The sequence below is a fragment of the Macaca mulatta genome, chromosome 7 (assembly GCF_049350105.2).
Source record: "Macaca mulatta isolate MMU2019108-1 chromosome 7, T2T-MMU8v2.0, whole genome shotgun sequence".
Classification (NCBI taxonomy): domain Eukaryota; kingdom Metazoa; phylum Chordata; class Mammalia; order Primates; family Cercopithecidae; genus Macaca; species Macaca mulatta.
This window is the reverse complement of record NC_133412.1, coordinates 176,015,712-176,032,019: the sequence shown is the minus strand read 5'-3', so window position 1 is coordinate 176,032,019 and position 16,308 is coordinate 176,015,712. Positions and strand designations below refer to the sequence as shown.

Here is a 16,308-nt window from a genome sequence, read left to right as displayed (position 1 = left end):
GCATACTACAGAATCACCTAATCTAACAACTCACAGGCAGGGCGCGGTGCCCACGCCTGGAAATCCCAGTACTTCGAGAGGCCAAGGCTGGAGGGTTGCTTGAGGTCAGGAATTTGAGACCAGCCTGGGCAACAAAGTGAGACCCTGTCACTACAAAAAATAAAAAAAATAGCGAGGCATTGTGGCTCACACTTGTAGTTCCAGCTACTTGGGTTGCTGAGGTGGGTGAACTCCTTGAGCCCAGGAGTTCAAGGCTGCAGTGAGCCATGATCGTGCCACTGCAATACAGCCTGGGCAACAGAGCAAGACTCTGCCTCAAAACAAACAAAAACTCATGTCCAATTCAAATTATGTTTCCATAAGCATAACTACATATGCTATAGGTGAAGTAGGATATAGTCTTATCCTACTTCACCTGCAGATATGCCTGTCCTGTTCTGAAGGAACTCCCTCTGCTCACCTCTAATGAGAGACCTAATATTCTAGGAAATACTTTCCCCCACTGCTTTTCCTAAAGCACTTAATACATAATTACACTGTTGACTAAATTTTTCTTATTGAGAAACTATTTTTTCCCTCTGAGTCTTACAAGGTTTTGAAATGTTGAGAACAGAAAGTCACTGACATACTGTAGTTTCATGAAAGAGGATGGAATCACTACCTATCTTTTGGTGAAACTAGAAACAGAGCACTATCAGTCAGGTTTTTTAAAGCCCACATAATTATAAGTGACTTTTCTTTCTTTCTTTTTTGAGACAAGTTCTCACCCGGCTGCCCAGGCTGGAGTGCAGCGGTACAATCTCGACTCACTGCAACCTCCGCCTCCTGGGCTGAGGCAATCCTCCCACCTCGGCCTCCCAAGTTAGCTAGGACTACACACCCAGCTTGTTTTTTGTACTTTTAGTACAGAAAGGGTTTCACCATGCTGCCCAGGCTGGTCTCAAACTCCTGGGCTCAAGCAATCCACCTGCCTCAGCCTCCCACAGTGCTGGGATTATAAGCATGAGCCACCACACCTGGCCTATAACTGACTTTTCTGTTACTAATCCAGATTTGTGAGGATTTTATTAGACTTCTACCCCAACCTTCTCTCTTCACAGTGGTTTATCCCTTTGAAAAAGAGCTGAGCAGTATCACTAATATACAATTTTACCCTTTTTAAAAACTAATCTGAACCAATTTATGAGATAGTAATTTACACAAGTCACCCCATACTAAGGAAATATCTCTATCCTTAATAACATTATGTTTGAAGATGAAAGGATGAAACTTACCATGCAATCTCTTTCTTAGCCTACCAGTATGGTAATAATCACACTTTTTAACAACAGCCAAAAATCAGATGCTATCAATTTCTTATTACTAGTCCCAGAAAAGACACATCTATTTCCTTCTTGATTTAGAATAGGTTAAAAAGTTAATTTGGGCTGGGCACGGTGGTTCACACCTCTAATCAAACTGTGGGAGGCCAAGTGGGGAGAATCACTTGAGGCCAGCAGTTAAGAGATCAGCCTGGGCAACACAACACAGCAAGACTCCGTCTCTACAGGGCATGATGTTGCGCTCCTGTACTTTTACTACTTGGGAGGCTAAGGTGGGAGGATTGCTGGAGCCCAGGAGTCCAAGGCTGCAGTAAGCCATGATTATATATCAAGCTGCACTCCAGCCTGGGTGACAGAATAAGACCCCATCCCAAAAGGGGGGAAAAAGAAATTAATTACAGAAGATATGGAAAAAAAAAAAAAAAAAAGTTTTACCCAAAAGCAAATCTATGCAAAATATCTTCAAAATTTCATGTTGTTAAAAAAAAAAAAATTCAAACCACAAGTATCACTCATAATGTATATCACATTCTTAGAGTTGCTTTACTAAAATCAGCATATCCATAAGATAACCCACTAGGATGAATTAAACAGATGGGCTCAGAACTCAGACCATCAGTTTGAAATTCTAGGTGTGCACCTACAAAATTTAAATACACTGGAAAAATGATTTCAAACAGGGCTTTCTCGTTTGAAACCGGTGGTTAAAGACAATCTCTACCCCATAGTGACAGAATTAAATGAGATAATACATACATAAAGTGCTTAGCTAAATGCCTCAGCACACCATGAGCATGCGACTCACCAGATTATTTATTTTATTATGAAAGTCAGTGTTTGGAGTAAAAAGAACAGAAAAACCACCTAAAAACAACTCAACATTAACTACTTCACGCTTCTTGACTATGGCTGTCTTCTCCTACATTCCCAAACACTGATCTAGGCTCTAAGTGGCTTATTCAGGTTGTAATAATGTCCTTACCAAACTTTCTGCCTCCTCTCTCTGCCTCCAAATTGAAAATTATTATATAAATGGCAGCAGGAGATACCTCTCCGTTACTGTCCATGTGACACTACTTCACATTACCCTTGCAAGAAGTTCTCCCAAATTCAAGCAACTCTAGAAACTATTAAAGATACAAAGAACTTCACAAATAGAGTTTACTTAAAGGTTGGGAAACCATACACATGAAGTGTCTTGGCAGAGGTGATGGTGTCAAGGACCCCATGCCTATTCCAGCCCAGAGCTCTCTCGATCACACTGTATTACATTATTACATTCCCAGAGCTTTCTTGTTTGACACGTAACTGTGCCAGAATTGGTTCCTTGTCTGGTATTCTGTCACTCTGTAGGAATTTCCAGTAAAATAAGATGAATTTTTATTGTTGTTAGTATTATGTTACGCACCACCAGAATAGCCAAAATAAAAATGGAAGACTTTATGAGCCCTAATGATGCTGGTACCTCACTATTTACAAACGCTGATCAGATGAGACATTTGTTTTGATAGTGAAGGCCATGCAACCCTGCATCAACAAAACTCCACTTGTTCATAAGCAAATATAAAATTGCAGTAATTTATCCAAGTATTTATGGAGGTCTTATCTAAAGAGGTTCTTTTTAAAAAGTCAAATAAGAAGTCCAGTAAGCCAGTAGAATAATGGGCAAAGACCTTCCCTAGAAAAAGCAGCTTCCTTGTGGGAGAATTTCAAGTAATTTATGTAAATATTCCCCACTCCCCTCCAGGAGATGGAGCTTAAATCCCCCTGATTTGAGTGTAGATTGGACTTACTAACTTGTTTCCAAAAAAATAAGTATGGAAGGTGTAGGTTGGACTTACTAACTTGTTTCCAAAAAAATAAGTATGGAAGGTGGTGAGTGTATACAGTAGAGAAACATAACCTTGGCCACGATTAACATTATCAGCAATAAATCATGGTGTAGCATGCACTACACCCCCCACCACTCCAACAATATGAATTCCCCAAATGCATAACTCTAGTCTAATCATGTGAAAAACAGCAAACTGGGGAGACATCATAATTAAATGCAATGCATACAGTACTCTGGACTGGATTCTAAAACAGAAATGGATATTAATGGGAAAACTAGTGGAATCTAAATAAAATGTGGAACTTAGTAATGTATCAGTGTTGGTTTCTTGGTACTGACAAGCACACCTTGGTGATGTAAGGGGAACCCAAGTGAGGGGTCTGATAATCCATAGCATACACGAAAGGGTTGGGGGTAGGTAGGTAGCCATCCTGTTCCTAAGAAAAAAGTCACACTCTAAAAACTTTCCATAACTCAAGTCATAAATGTAAGAACACCATTTTTATTATTTTTATTTTTTTCAGAGTCTCAGTCTCATCCAGCCTGGAGTGCAATGGTGTGATCTTGGCTCACTGCAACTTCTTACCTCCCTAGTTCAAGCAATTCCTGTGCCTCAAGTGATCTGCCCACCTTGGCCTCACAAAGTGCTGGGATCACAGGCATGAGCCACCGTGCCTGGTCTTACACACAGGGATTAAAGCTACCGCACCTGGTCAGAAAAACCTTTTTAAAAAGGAAGGCCGGGCACAGTGGCTCACGCCTGTAATCCCAACACTTTGGGAAGCCGAGGCGGGTGGATCACCTGATGTTGGGAGGTTGAGACCAGCCTCACCAACATGGTGAAACCCCACCTCTACTAAAAATACAAAAATTAGCTGGGCGTGGTGGCAGGCGTCTGTAATCCCAATTACTTGGGAGGCTGAGGCAGGAGGATCACCTGAACCTGGGAGGCGGAGGTTGCAGTGAGCTGAGATTGTGCCAGGGCACTCCATCCTGGGCAACAGAACGAGACCTGGTCTCAGAAAAAGAGAAAAAAGAGAGAAGAGAGAAGAGAGAAGAGAGAAGGGGGAGGGGAGGGGAGGGGAGGGGAGGGGAGGGGAGGGGAGGGGAGGGGAGAGAAGAGAAAATTTTTCTGAGCAGGCGCTGTGGGAGTAATCCCAGCACTTTCGGAGGCTGAGGTGGGTGGATCGCTTGAGGTCAGAAGTGCAAGACCAGCCTCACCAACATGATGAACCCCATCTCTACTAAAAATACAAAAATTAGCTGGGCGTGGTGGCAGGCGTCTGTAATCCCAATTACTTGGGAGGCTGAGGCAGGAGAATCACCTGTACCTGGGAGGCGGAGGTTGCAGTGAGCTGAGATTGTGCCAGGGCACTCCATCCTAGGCAACAGAGCGAGACCTGGTCTCAGAAAAAGAGAAAAAGGAGAGAGGAGAGAGGAGAGAGGAGGGAGCAGGGAGCAGGGAGCAGGGAGCAGGGAGCAGGGAGGAGGGAGCAGGGAGGAGGGAGGAGGGCGGAGGGAGGGGAGGAGAGGAGAGGAGAGAAGAGAAGAGAAAATTTTTCTGAGCAGGCGCTGTGGGAGTAATCTCAGCACTTTGGGAGGCTGAGGTGGGTGGATCGCTTGAGGTCAGAAGCGCAAGACCAGCCTGGCCAACATGGTGAACCCCATCTCTACTAAAAATACAAAAAATCAGCCAGGCATGGTGGCACACCTGTAGTCCCAGTTACTCAGGAGGCTGAAACAGGAGAATCGCTTGAACTTAGGAGGCAGAGGTTGCAGTGATAGTACCACCGCACTCCAGCCTGGGTGACAGAGTAAGACTCCATCTCAAAACAAACAAACAAACAAAAAACAGAAAAATTTTCTTAAAAATGTCTCAGCTTGCAGGGCATGGTGGCTCACACCTATAATCCCAGTACTTTGGGAGGCTAAGCAGGTGGATCGCTTGAGGTCAGGAGTTCAAGACCAGCCTGGCCAACATGGTGAAACCCTATCTCTACTAAAATACAAAAATTAGCCGGGTGTGGTGGCATGTGCCTATAATCCTAGCTACTCAGGAGAGTGAGGCAGGAGAATTGCTTGAACCCAGGAGATGGAGGTTGCAGTGAGTCAAGATTACACTACTGCACTCCAGTCTGCACAACAGAGCAAGACTCCGTCTCAAAAAAAAAAAAAAAAAAATCATCTCAGCAAAGTGATTTCAAAGAATGAAAAGGATTTGTTTCCACTCAAATGAATGGGTACATCAAGAAACATCACAAGTTATACAAGCTTAATCTTAATTTTGGAATCCACTGCATTAGTCGGTTCATAGGTTTATTTCTTCTTTTTTTTTTTTTTTTTGGTGACAAACTCTCACTCTGTTGCCCAGGCTGGAGTGCAGTGGCGCGGTCTCCACTGACCGTGACCTTCACCTCCCGGGTTCAAGCGATTCTCTTGCCTCAGCCTCCTGTGTAGCTGGGATTACAGACGCCTGTGACCACGCCCAGCTAATTTTTGTAATTTTAGTAGAGACGGGGTTTCACCATGTTGGCCAGCCTGGTCTTGAACTCCTGACCTCAGGCAATTCACTCACCTCAGCCTACCAAAGTGCTGGGATTACAGGCATGAGTGCTGGGATTATACACCATGCTTGGCCTTCTCCTTCGTTTTTTTGTTTCACACATACAACCAGTGGGAGGTAGGGGACGGACAAGCTAGAAGGAAATATTTATTGATCACCTATTATTATGTGCTAGACACTTTCACAAACATGAGCTTATAATCTTCACAACTTTCTAAACTATTAATAGATACCTAAATCAGTGCTTAAAAAATTAAGACTATAAAAAACATAGGAAAAGACTGTGATAAAGCAAAAACAAAAGCAAATTATATAACACGCCATAGTTAAGGTATTGAGAGGAAGGAATGCCAATGAGCTTCACAAAGGGAAAAATGCCCATGAATCATTCAGCTTCCTGCCATTCTAAAGTAAAGTACAACAGGTCAGACACTCTCTAGTATTTAAACAGAATCCTTGTACAAAAGAAGTCAGAAAACCGTTTACCTCCAGGGAAAGGAAAATGGAAGGCCAGGAATGCATAAGAAATCTATTTCTCTTGTGCATAACCCTTTTGCATCTTTTAATTTTGTAACACATGCCTGTATTGCCTATCCAAATATTCAACAAAATTTAGCTTTAAAAAAAAAATTTAAAAAGGTTGGCCACAGGGGCTAATGCCAGATATCCCAGCACTTTGGGAGGCTGAGGAAGGAGGATGGCTTGAAGCCAGGAGTTTGAGACCACCCTGGGCAACATGGCAAGACCTTATCTCTACAAAAAGTTTTTTAAATGAGCCAGGCATAGTGTCACCTACCTCCAGTCCCAGCTACTTGGGAGGCTGAGACAGGAGGATCCTTTAAGCCCAGGAGATTGACACTGCAGCGAGCCTTGATCATATCACTGCACTCCAGCCTGGGTGACGAATAGATCCTGTCTCAAGAAAAAAAAAGAAAAGAAAGGGGGGGGAAAAAAAAAAGGAAAAGAAAATGAAAAGAAAAAAAAAAAAAAAACAAAGGGAAGACATGTGGCCACCAATTTTATTTATTTTTTTCTTTTTTTTAACAATTTTTTTCTTTATTTTCTTGCAGAGACAGGTTCTCACTATCTTTCCCAGGCTGGTCTCAAACTCAGGCTCAAATAATCCTCCCATCTTTGCCTCTCAAAGTGCTGAACAGGTGTCAGACAGGCCTCATTAATTCTAAGTTACAAAGATCAGACTTGATCATATTCCTTCTGCAGAGAACTGTGGTTCCAACAAACACACTACTCCCTAAGCCACCCACATCACAAAAGGGTGTGTGTCATCGGAAACCCACAGCCATTATGCGGCATTACTCAATTACTAAATGACAAGCTCAAATTAGAACTACATCTTGTCTTTTACCTACTCTTCATTTTTACCCAAGTGCCTGGCTCAAAATGGAAACTATATTTTACATGATGGTTATTGTATTAGTCTGTTCTCACACTGCTACAAAAAAAAAAAAAAATCTGGCTAGACACAATGGCTCGCACCTGTAATCCCGACACTTTGGGAGGCTGAGGCAGGCAGATCACCTGAGGTCAGGAGTTCGAGACCATCCTGGCCAACATGGTGAAACCCCATCTCTACTAAAAATACAAAAAATCAGCCAGGCGTGGCAGAGGGCACCGGTAGTCCCAGCTACTCAGGAGGCTGAGGCAGGAGAATGGCGTGAACCCAGGAGGCGGAGCTTGCAGTGAGCGGAGATCACACCATTGTACTCCAGCCTAGGTGACAGAGCCAGACTCCGTCTCAAAAAAAGAAGAAAAAAAAGAAAGAAAGAAAGAAATATCTGAGATGAGACTAGGTAATTTACAAAGAAAAGAGGTTCAATTGGCTCAAGGTTCTGCAGGCTGTACAGGAAGCATGATGCTGGCATCTGCTCAGCTTCTTGGGAGGCCTCAGGAAACTTATAAGCATGGTGGAAGGCAAAGGGAAAGCAAGCACATATTACAAGGCCAGAGGAGGAGCAAGAGAGAACAGGGAGGTGCTACACACTTTTAGAGGACCAGATCTCCTAAAAGCTCACTCACTATCATGAGAATAGCACCAAGGGGGATATCCACCCCCATGATTCAATCACCTCTCAATGGGCCCCACCTCCAACACTGGGGATTACCATTCGACACAAGATTTGGCTGGGGACACAGATTCAAACAGTAATTATCTGCTATAAACATCTAACACGAACTTTTTATGAACTACTAAAGAATAACACTATAGGCTGCACATGGTGGCTCATGCCTGTAATCCCAACACTTTGGGAAGCTGAGGCCAGCCTGGACAACACGGTGAAACCCTGTCTCTACCAAAAATAGAAAAAATTAGCTGGGCATGGTGGCAAGCGCCTGTGGTCCCAGCTACTCAGGAGGCTGAGGTGGAAGGACTGACTGAGCCCAGGAGGCGGAGGCTCCAGTGAGGCAAGACTGCACCACTACACTCCAGCCTGGGTGAAAGTAAAACAAGCCTCAATTAAAAAATAATAATAGGTCAGGTGTGATGGCTCACGCCTGTAATCCCAGCACTTTGGGAGGCCGACGCAGGTAGATCATGAGGTCAGGAGATTGAAAACATCCTAGCCAACATAGTGAAACCCTGTCTCTACTAAAAATACAAAAATTAGCTGGTGTGCCCCCGTAGTCCCAGCTACTTGGGAGGCTGAGGCAGGAGAATCGCCTGAACCTGGGAGATAGAGGTTGCAGTGAGCCGAGATCACGCCACTGCACTCCAGCCTGGCGACAGAGCGAGACTCCATCTCAAAAAATAGTAATAATAAAACTAAAAAATAAAAATAACACTATAGGCCGGGCATAGTGGCTCACGCCTGTAATCCCAGCACTTTGGGAGGCCGAGGCAGGCGGATCACGAGGTCAGGAGATCGAGACCATCCTGGCTAACAAGGTGAAACCCCATCTCTACTAAAAATACAAAAAAAATTAGCCAGGCATGGTGGCAGGCGCGCCTGTAGTCCCAGCTACTCAGGAGGCTGAGGCAGAAGTATGGCGTGAACCCAGGAGGCGGAGCTTGCAATGAGCTGAGATGCACCACTGCACTCCAGCCTGGGCAACAGAGCGAGACTCTGTCTCAATAAATAAATAAATAAGTAACACTATAAAATTCAACAGCTGGTATTTTCAAATAGTTTTTTATCCATACTCCCCTCAAATCTTCCAGATACACATTCCTCCCAGTTTATTTGCACAGTTATGCATGCTAAGCATTCATTATTTATCAATGGTAATATTTTTGTTAAGTGGAAGATAGAAAATGTTAAAGTAGGTGATTGTTACATATCTATAGAAAAAAGTCAGCTGGGAGGCTGATTCTAGGTGACAAAAATAGAATATGCTAGAAAGAAATGCAGTTTGGAGAATTTTCACCCAAATTAGAGTCTCAATGAAAGGACACAATAAAATACTGAAATACAGATGTGGGTGGATGGCATAACATTTGAAGGGAACTGTTCAGAAGAACGAGCAGATAGGAAAGCTTAAAAGAAACAAAAAATATAATCACCTAAAGAAAACAGGGAGTTTGAGGACACAGAATTAGGTAAAGGAACACTGCCAGAAGAAGACAAGTAGAGGAGAGGGTGTTTGTAATTCACTGCTCAGCCTTTCTTCCATTCACGTAACTGGGCAATGAAGACTTAAGGTATTCACTGTTAAGTCATTCTTTAACGCAGCAAGCGTTTATTTGGTGTAGTATAACAGTCCTGAAATGGAATCCCAGCTCTGCCTAGACTGAAGGAGAGTTCTCTCATCTCTTCAAGTTTCAATTTTCTCTTCTATAAAAATGGAGGAAAGAGTTCCTTCTTCAAAGAGATTAAACAGCAGGTTAAAACAAATAGCTGGGCCGGGCGCGGTGGCTCACGCCTGTAATCCCAGCACTTTGGGAGGCCGAGGCGGGCGGATCACAAGGTCAGGAGATCGAGACCACGGTGAAACCCCGTCTCTACTAAAAATACAAAAAATTAGCCAGGCGCAGTTGTGGGCGCCTGTAGTCCCAGCTACTCGGGAGGCTGAGGCAGGAGAATGGCGTGAACCCGGGAGGCGGAGCTTGCAGTGAGCCGAGATCGCGCCACTGCACTCCAGCCTGGGCTGGGCGACAGAGCGAGACTCTGTCTCAAAAAAAAAAACAAACAAAAAAAACAAAAACAAATAGCAAACGTTCTGGTACATATTAGGAGCTTAAAATAATCAATCCAAACACCACGGATAGATTCAATCATAAGGACACTTATAAGAAACTCAGTTACAAGGCTCATATCTAAAGCAGATCTAGCAAATTAAATAAACAAAAATAAAACATTTCTAGCAATTTCTACTTATTCTAAGCCAACTCAGCATAAAGATCCTCCAGTGTAAGTTTCCTTTTATTTACAAAGCCTAATGAGAATCAACTTGGGAGACCTTCAGCCACAAGAAATCAGGTCTATGGGGTTATCGAAATAATTAGGGGGCCGGGCACCATGGCTCACACCTATAATCCCAGCACTTTGGGAGGTCAAGACAGGAGTACCCGTTGAGCCCAGAAGTTGCCGGCAGTAGTAGTGAACTATGATGGTGCCACTGTACTACAGCCTGGGAAACAAAGCAAGACCCTATCTCTATAAATAAATAAACAACCCATTTATTTTGCAAGTGTGCTTACTCATACCAATTCACTTCTGGTCAGCAAGCCAAAAAATAAGATACATAAATATAAAATAATTAAGTTCACTTCTTCTCTAGTCTCTTAAGCTACTTTCAAATTCTGGCTTTTGTTTTTTTGTTTTTTTGTTTTTTTTTGAGACGGAGTCTCACTTTGTTGCCCAGGCTACAGTGCAGTGGCGTGATCTCGGCTCACTGCAACCTCTGCCTTCCGGGTTCAAGCGATTTTCCTGCCTCAGCCTCCTGAGTAGCTAGGATTACAGGTGCCTGCCACCACACCCAGCTAATTTTGTGTGAGACGGCGTTTCACTGTATTGGTCAGGCTGGTCTCGAACTCCTGGCCTCCCAAAGTGCTGGGATTACAGGCGTGAGTCACTGCGCCTGGCCTATTTTCAAATTCTACACACTTTATTAATAGCAATACTCCAAACATACTGTCAAATGCTTCTAACTAGTCAACAATGTACTGTGCAACAATGATAGTTTCATTAGCTGCTACTGAATTAGTAGTGTTTTAAATGAGAACATTCTCATTAACATACCCATATTCTGAATCTAAGTCTCACTGTCTAATACAAGAATTATTAGTAATAAGATAATTAAGTTATTCAATAAAGGATAATAAAGTTATTCAATAAAGAGCAAATCAAATATTTAACATCTAAGAGTAAGGGTTCTAAATCAAGTCCTGTAAGTTTAAGATATCTCAAGTCAGTTCCTAACACAGCTAGTAAAGAACCCCCACAATACCAATGAGAAGGAACAGCCCAATAACTTAAATGTTTGGCCCTTTATATACAACAAGTGCAGAATAACCAGTGTCTTGCACACAGAAATTTCACCAAGTATATGGTACTGTTTCTCCATCAGTAAAATGAGAAGCATGAACTTACTCTCTAGAGTACATTTAATAGAAAAATTAAGTGGCTTAATCCTGTCTACAACTTTGACGTCTGACTTCCCTTTTCCAATATCCAAGGGAATCCTGTTTTGTTTTTTAATTGAATGGATGTGGCGAGGTTGGTAGAATGTGTGTGCTTTTTTCCTACTCTCTTCCTCTGATCCTTCAAGCTTTATTAACATACTTCAGAATAAGGCCGGGCGCGGTGGCTCAACCCTGTAATCCCAGCACTTTGGGAGGCCGAGACGGGCGGATCACGAGGTCAGGAGATCAAGACCATCCTGGCTAACACGGTGAAACCCCGTCTCTACTAAAAAATACAAAAAACTAGCCGGGCTTGGTGGCGGCGCCTGTAGTCCCAGCTAGTCGGGAGTCTGAGGCAGGAGAATGGCGTGAACCCGGGAGGCGGAGCTTGCCGTGAGCCGAAATCGCGCCACTGCACTCCAGCCTGGGCGACAGAGCGAGACTCCGTCTCAAAAAAAAAAAAAAAAAAAAAAACATACTTCAGAATAGACTAATCTCAGTCATTAAGCACGGCTGATCACTATGATCCATCCCTCCCTCCCTCCCTCCCTCCCTCCCTCCCTCCCTCCCTCCCTCCCTCCCTCCCTCCATCCAACCATCCATTCATTTATTGAGACAGGATCTTGCTCTGTGTTCTGTCCCTCAGGCTGGAGTGCAGTGGCACTCACTGCAGGCCTCTAATTCCTGACCTCGAGTGATTCTCCCGCCTCAGGCTCCCAAAGTGCCAGGATTATGGGCACCAGCCACCATGACCACGGCCACTATAATTTTTTTTTTTTTTTTTTCCTTTTTGAGGTGGAGTCTCACTCTGTCACCCAGGCTGGAGTGCAGTGGTGCTATCCTGGCTCACTGCAAGCTCCGCCTCCTGGGTTCACGCCATTCTCCTGTCTCAGCCTCCTGAGTAGCTGGGACTACAGGTGCCCGCCACCATGCCTGGCTAATTTTTTGTATTTTTAGTAGAGACAGGGTTTCACCGTGTTAGCCAGGATTGTCTCATCTCCTGACCTTATGATCTGCCCATCTCGGCCTCCCAAAGTGCTAGGATTACAGCGTGAGCCACTGCGCCCGGCCCACAGCCACTATGATTCTTTAAGCTCTCACCTTTCTTCACTGCCTTCATACACAACCAAGTTAGATAACCAATTCATTTTCTTGGGGATCATTCCTGATGCCAATTTTATCAACCAGATTTTTTACAGTAAACAAAGTCCATTCTAGCTAATATAAGCAACTAAGTGGCTCAACAAGAAGGTCATCAAACCAGATTTACGAGCCATGCAACTAGGACAACACCAGAATTTACCCCCCACAGAACTGCTTCAGTGGAGGTCCTAACTGCTGCAAGTGTTAAACACGAGGACACTTGGCAGTGTGCAGTGGACACCACCACTAGCAAATGCTGCCTCTGAAAGCTGGCAGCCATGCTTGCCTACTTCACATCACTTGCTTCCTAATTCTAGTCTTGCCCTGGTGCATGGAGCAAAAGTCACAAATCTATGACAAACTACAAGAGAGGATGGGAAAGCATAATAGCTTCTACTGTGGTGTGGATAATTTCCCCTCAGAGTGTTCAAAAGCTGCTGGTAGCCAAAATGCATACTAAACATCCACAAGTGGTATTATACTAGCTGCTTAGGTCCTAAGGCCCCTGTGTACTTTTTTTCTCACTTTATTTCCTAAATTGCTCCCTAAGTTCAGTGTTATGGAACCCTCCTAGTTTATGACTAGTAAATACTATTCATAGCTGAATCATGTTGCATTGTTTTTGTAAATCCATTCTTGTACTACCTGATTTTTAATTTATTTTTGTTGAGACAGGGTCTCACTCTATCACTCAGGCCAGAGTTCAGTGGCGTGATCATGTGTGATTCTTTACCTGGAATTAATAACTGTCTTTTTTTCTTTTTTTCTTTTTGCTTGTTTGGTTTTCTGTATATGTATCACTAATCCACCTCCAAACTTCTACTACATGTGTAAGTCTCAACACATCAGGTTACCTATTGGTTGTTTATTTCTTGACAACACCCGCTTTGGAGCCCTGTCTTCACTCACCAATCTGGACTAACTGGTGAATGCCTATATAGCTATTATTCCAAGATTTCTCTTTAAGAATTCCCTTTACCTTATCCTTTGCTGGATTCCATGCCTGGGCCAAGCTTTCAGGGAGATTAAGCAAATGAGTAACTATATTAAGGATGAGAACCAAGATTCTCACTGTCATAGAGAGGAGCTACAAATAAGGAAAGGAAAAGGGCTAAAATGAATCCTATGATGTTGGATCAAAATGGTGGTGTTTGTGTGTAAAATTCATGGTTATATAGATTATAGGCAAAGAAACAGACAATAAATGTCTAATAAATAAATACATACAGATCTATGTACTTGTTCTGCCCACTAAGAGGGCTAAAAGCAATGATATCCTGGCAGCAATAAACACAGCTAGTGCCAAGATACTGGTTTCTATAATATTATTCTCCACTTCAAGAGAATGACTCCTCCTTAGGCAAACAGTTGACTCCAGGACGAGGCAGGGAAAACACAAGATAAATTTGAAATATTCTAAGATACCACGAACAAGCATTTAAAGGATTATAGAAGGCTGGGTGCAATGGCTCACGCCTGTAATCCCAGCACTTCGGGAGGCCGAGGCAGGCAGATTACCTGAGATCAAGCGTTCAAGACCAGCCTGGCCGACATGGTGAAACCCTGTTGCTACTAAAAATACAAAAATTAGCCAGGTGTGGTGGCGCATGCCTGTGATCTCAGCTACACCAGAGGCTGAGGCAGGAGAATCACCTGAACCCGGGAGGCGGGGGTTGCAGTGAGGTGAGATCACGTCACTACATTCCAGCTTGGGCGACAGAACAGGACTCTGTCTCAAAAAAATAAAAATAAAGGATTATAGATATTTGTCAAAAGGACACAGGAGTCAGCTTGAAGGAACTCCCACTGGCCAAATCTGGAATAATATGAGCATCAAATTAAAAATAACAAGCCGAGCACAGTGGCACGTGCCTGTGGTCCCAGCACTTTGGGAGCACAAGGTGGGCAGCTCACTTGAGGTCAGAAGTTTGAGACCAGCCTGGCCAACATGGCAAAACCCCAACTCTACTAAAAATACAAAAATTAGCCAGGCGTGGTGGCTCACATCTGTAGTCCCAGCTACTCGGGAGGCTGAGGCATGATAACTCCCCGAACCAGGGAAGCAGAGGCTGCAGTGAGCGGAGATCATGCCACTGCACCCCAGCCAGGGTGACAGAGGGAGACTCCGTCTCAAAAATAAATAAAACAAATAAATAAAAATAAAGATGTCTTTATGTCCATACTACAGTTTGGCATAGAATCCTAAATTGGGCCAGGTGTAGTGGCTCATGCCTGTAATCCCAGCACTTTGGAAGGTTGGGGCGGCCAGATCATGAGATCAGGAGTTCAAGACCAGCCTGGCCAGCATGGTGGGGAAACCCTGTCTCTACTAAAAATACAAAAAATTAGCCAGGCATGGTGGTGTGGGCCTGCAATCCAGCTACTTGGGAGGCTGAGGCAGGAAAATTGCTTGAACCCAGGAGGCAGAGGCTGCAGTGAGCTGAGATCGCACCACTGCACTCCAGCCTGGCCACAGAGCGAGACTCCATCTCAAAAAAAAAAAAAAAAAAATCCTTGATTGGTATGCTCCTAGAATTCTAAGGACACTGCTCCACTGTCACCTAGATTCTAGTGTCATACAGATTCTCAGTACACTGTTGTAACTTGACTTGTTTCCACTGGAGGATTTTGGGAACTTCTCTATTCTCAGTGTTCTGAAATCCCAGTGTGAGGTGCCAATCTATTTTTTATTTTATTCCCTGCGCTGGGCACTCAGTGGGTCTGCTCAATGTGGAGATTTGTGATTTTCAGTTCTGAACATTTTTAATGTGTTGATTTAATGTTGTTTCCTCTCAATTATCTTTTATCTCTCTCTAGAACACAAAACAATTCAGATGTTGGAACTCCTGAACCAATCCATTAACTCTAAAGTATTCCCTTCTGTTTTGTTTTTGTATTCATCATCGATTACTAACATCGTATCACAATCGCTTTAGTTGTCTCTCTTGTACATAACTGCTCTCCCTTCTCCCTCCCTCTCCCACTGCGTGTGAGCGCACATATGTGCACACAACCATCTGAAAAATGCAAATACCATGACAGTTCCTTTAGTATGCATCTTCTAAGAATAAGGGCATTCTCCTCTATAACCACAGTGCTATTATCACACTTAAGCAAAAGTTAATATTAATTCATTATCATTAGTATACAGTCCTTATTCATATTTCCACACTTTCTCTTCCCACCTAAATATTTTTCAGTCAAGGAGCCAATCAGGCATTTTCTCTTGTTGTCTTTGCTTACTACTTTCCAGAAGATTCCCTTGGTTTCCTATTGAAAATTTGTCCTGCTATCCTATTTTCCAAGAGCTCTTTCTTGTTCTCTGAATGGACCCCTACTTTATACCTTCTTGTTTTTATGTCATGCATCTTCTCTCAACTCTTCAAGCTTTTTTGTTTTTCATATTTGAGCTTCTCTTATGCAACTTGTATTTCCTATTTCTTCACTCGGTTTCTTTTTATCTGTCTGTGTTAGGCTGTTACGGCTTTTTCTTCATGTGTCTGATAATCCTTGACAGTTAAGTCACAGTTAAGAAGGAAGTACTAAAAAGTAAGTTTTAATTTCATGTACACAGCTGGTGCTTATTAATGGCAAGACTCCCCTGCAGGTGATCAGACATGGATCTAACTGTTTCACTAAGAGCTATGGTGGATTACATTTTCCTAGAGCCGATCACATTAACTCCCACCTCGTATCACCTTACAGTGTGGCCAACTGACACTAAGATATGAGGGCTGTGTTCCTCCCCTAGAACCCCAGGCAAGTTGGTGACTATAGCAGAAATGATGTGATGCAACTTCCAAGACTTAAGTCATCATAAAAGGTAATGCTGCTCGTCCTCCTGTAGGACATACATTTGGACACA

General features: G+C 43.3%; 1 protein-coding gene and 1 long non-coding RNA gene across 6 annotated transcripts in view; both read right to left on the bottom strand.

Annotated features, from left to right (window-relative positions):
• Positions 1-16,308, bottom strand: part of RCOR1 (REST corepressor 1) — a 132,900-nt gene that overhangs the window by 70,115 nt on the left and 46,477 nt on the right. The window lies entirely within an intron of this gene.
• The window catches only part of LOC144330414 (uncharacterized), a 32,980-nt gene continuing 29,866 nt past the window's right edge, over positions 13,195-16,308 (bottom strand). Inside the window, exon 3 of the long non-coding RNA XR_013396574.1 lies at positions 13,195-14,356. This is a non-coding gene — a long non-coding RNA (uncharacterized LOC144330414). The remainder of the gene's footprint in view (positions 14,357-16,308) is intronic.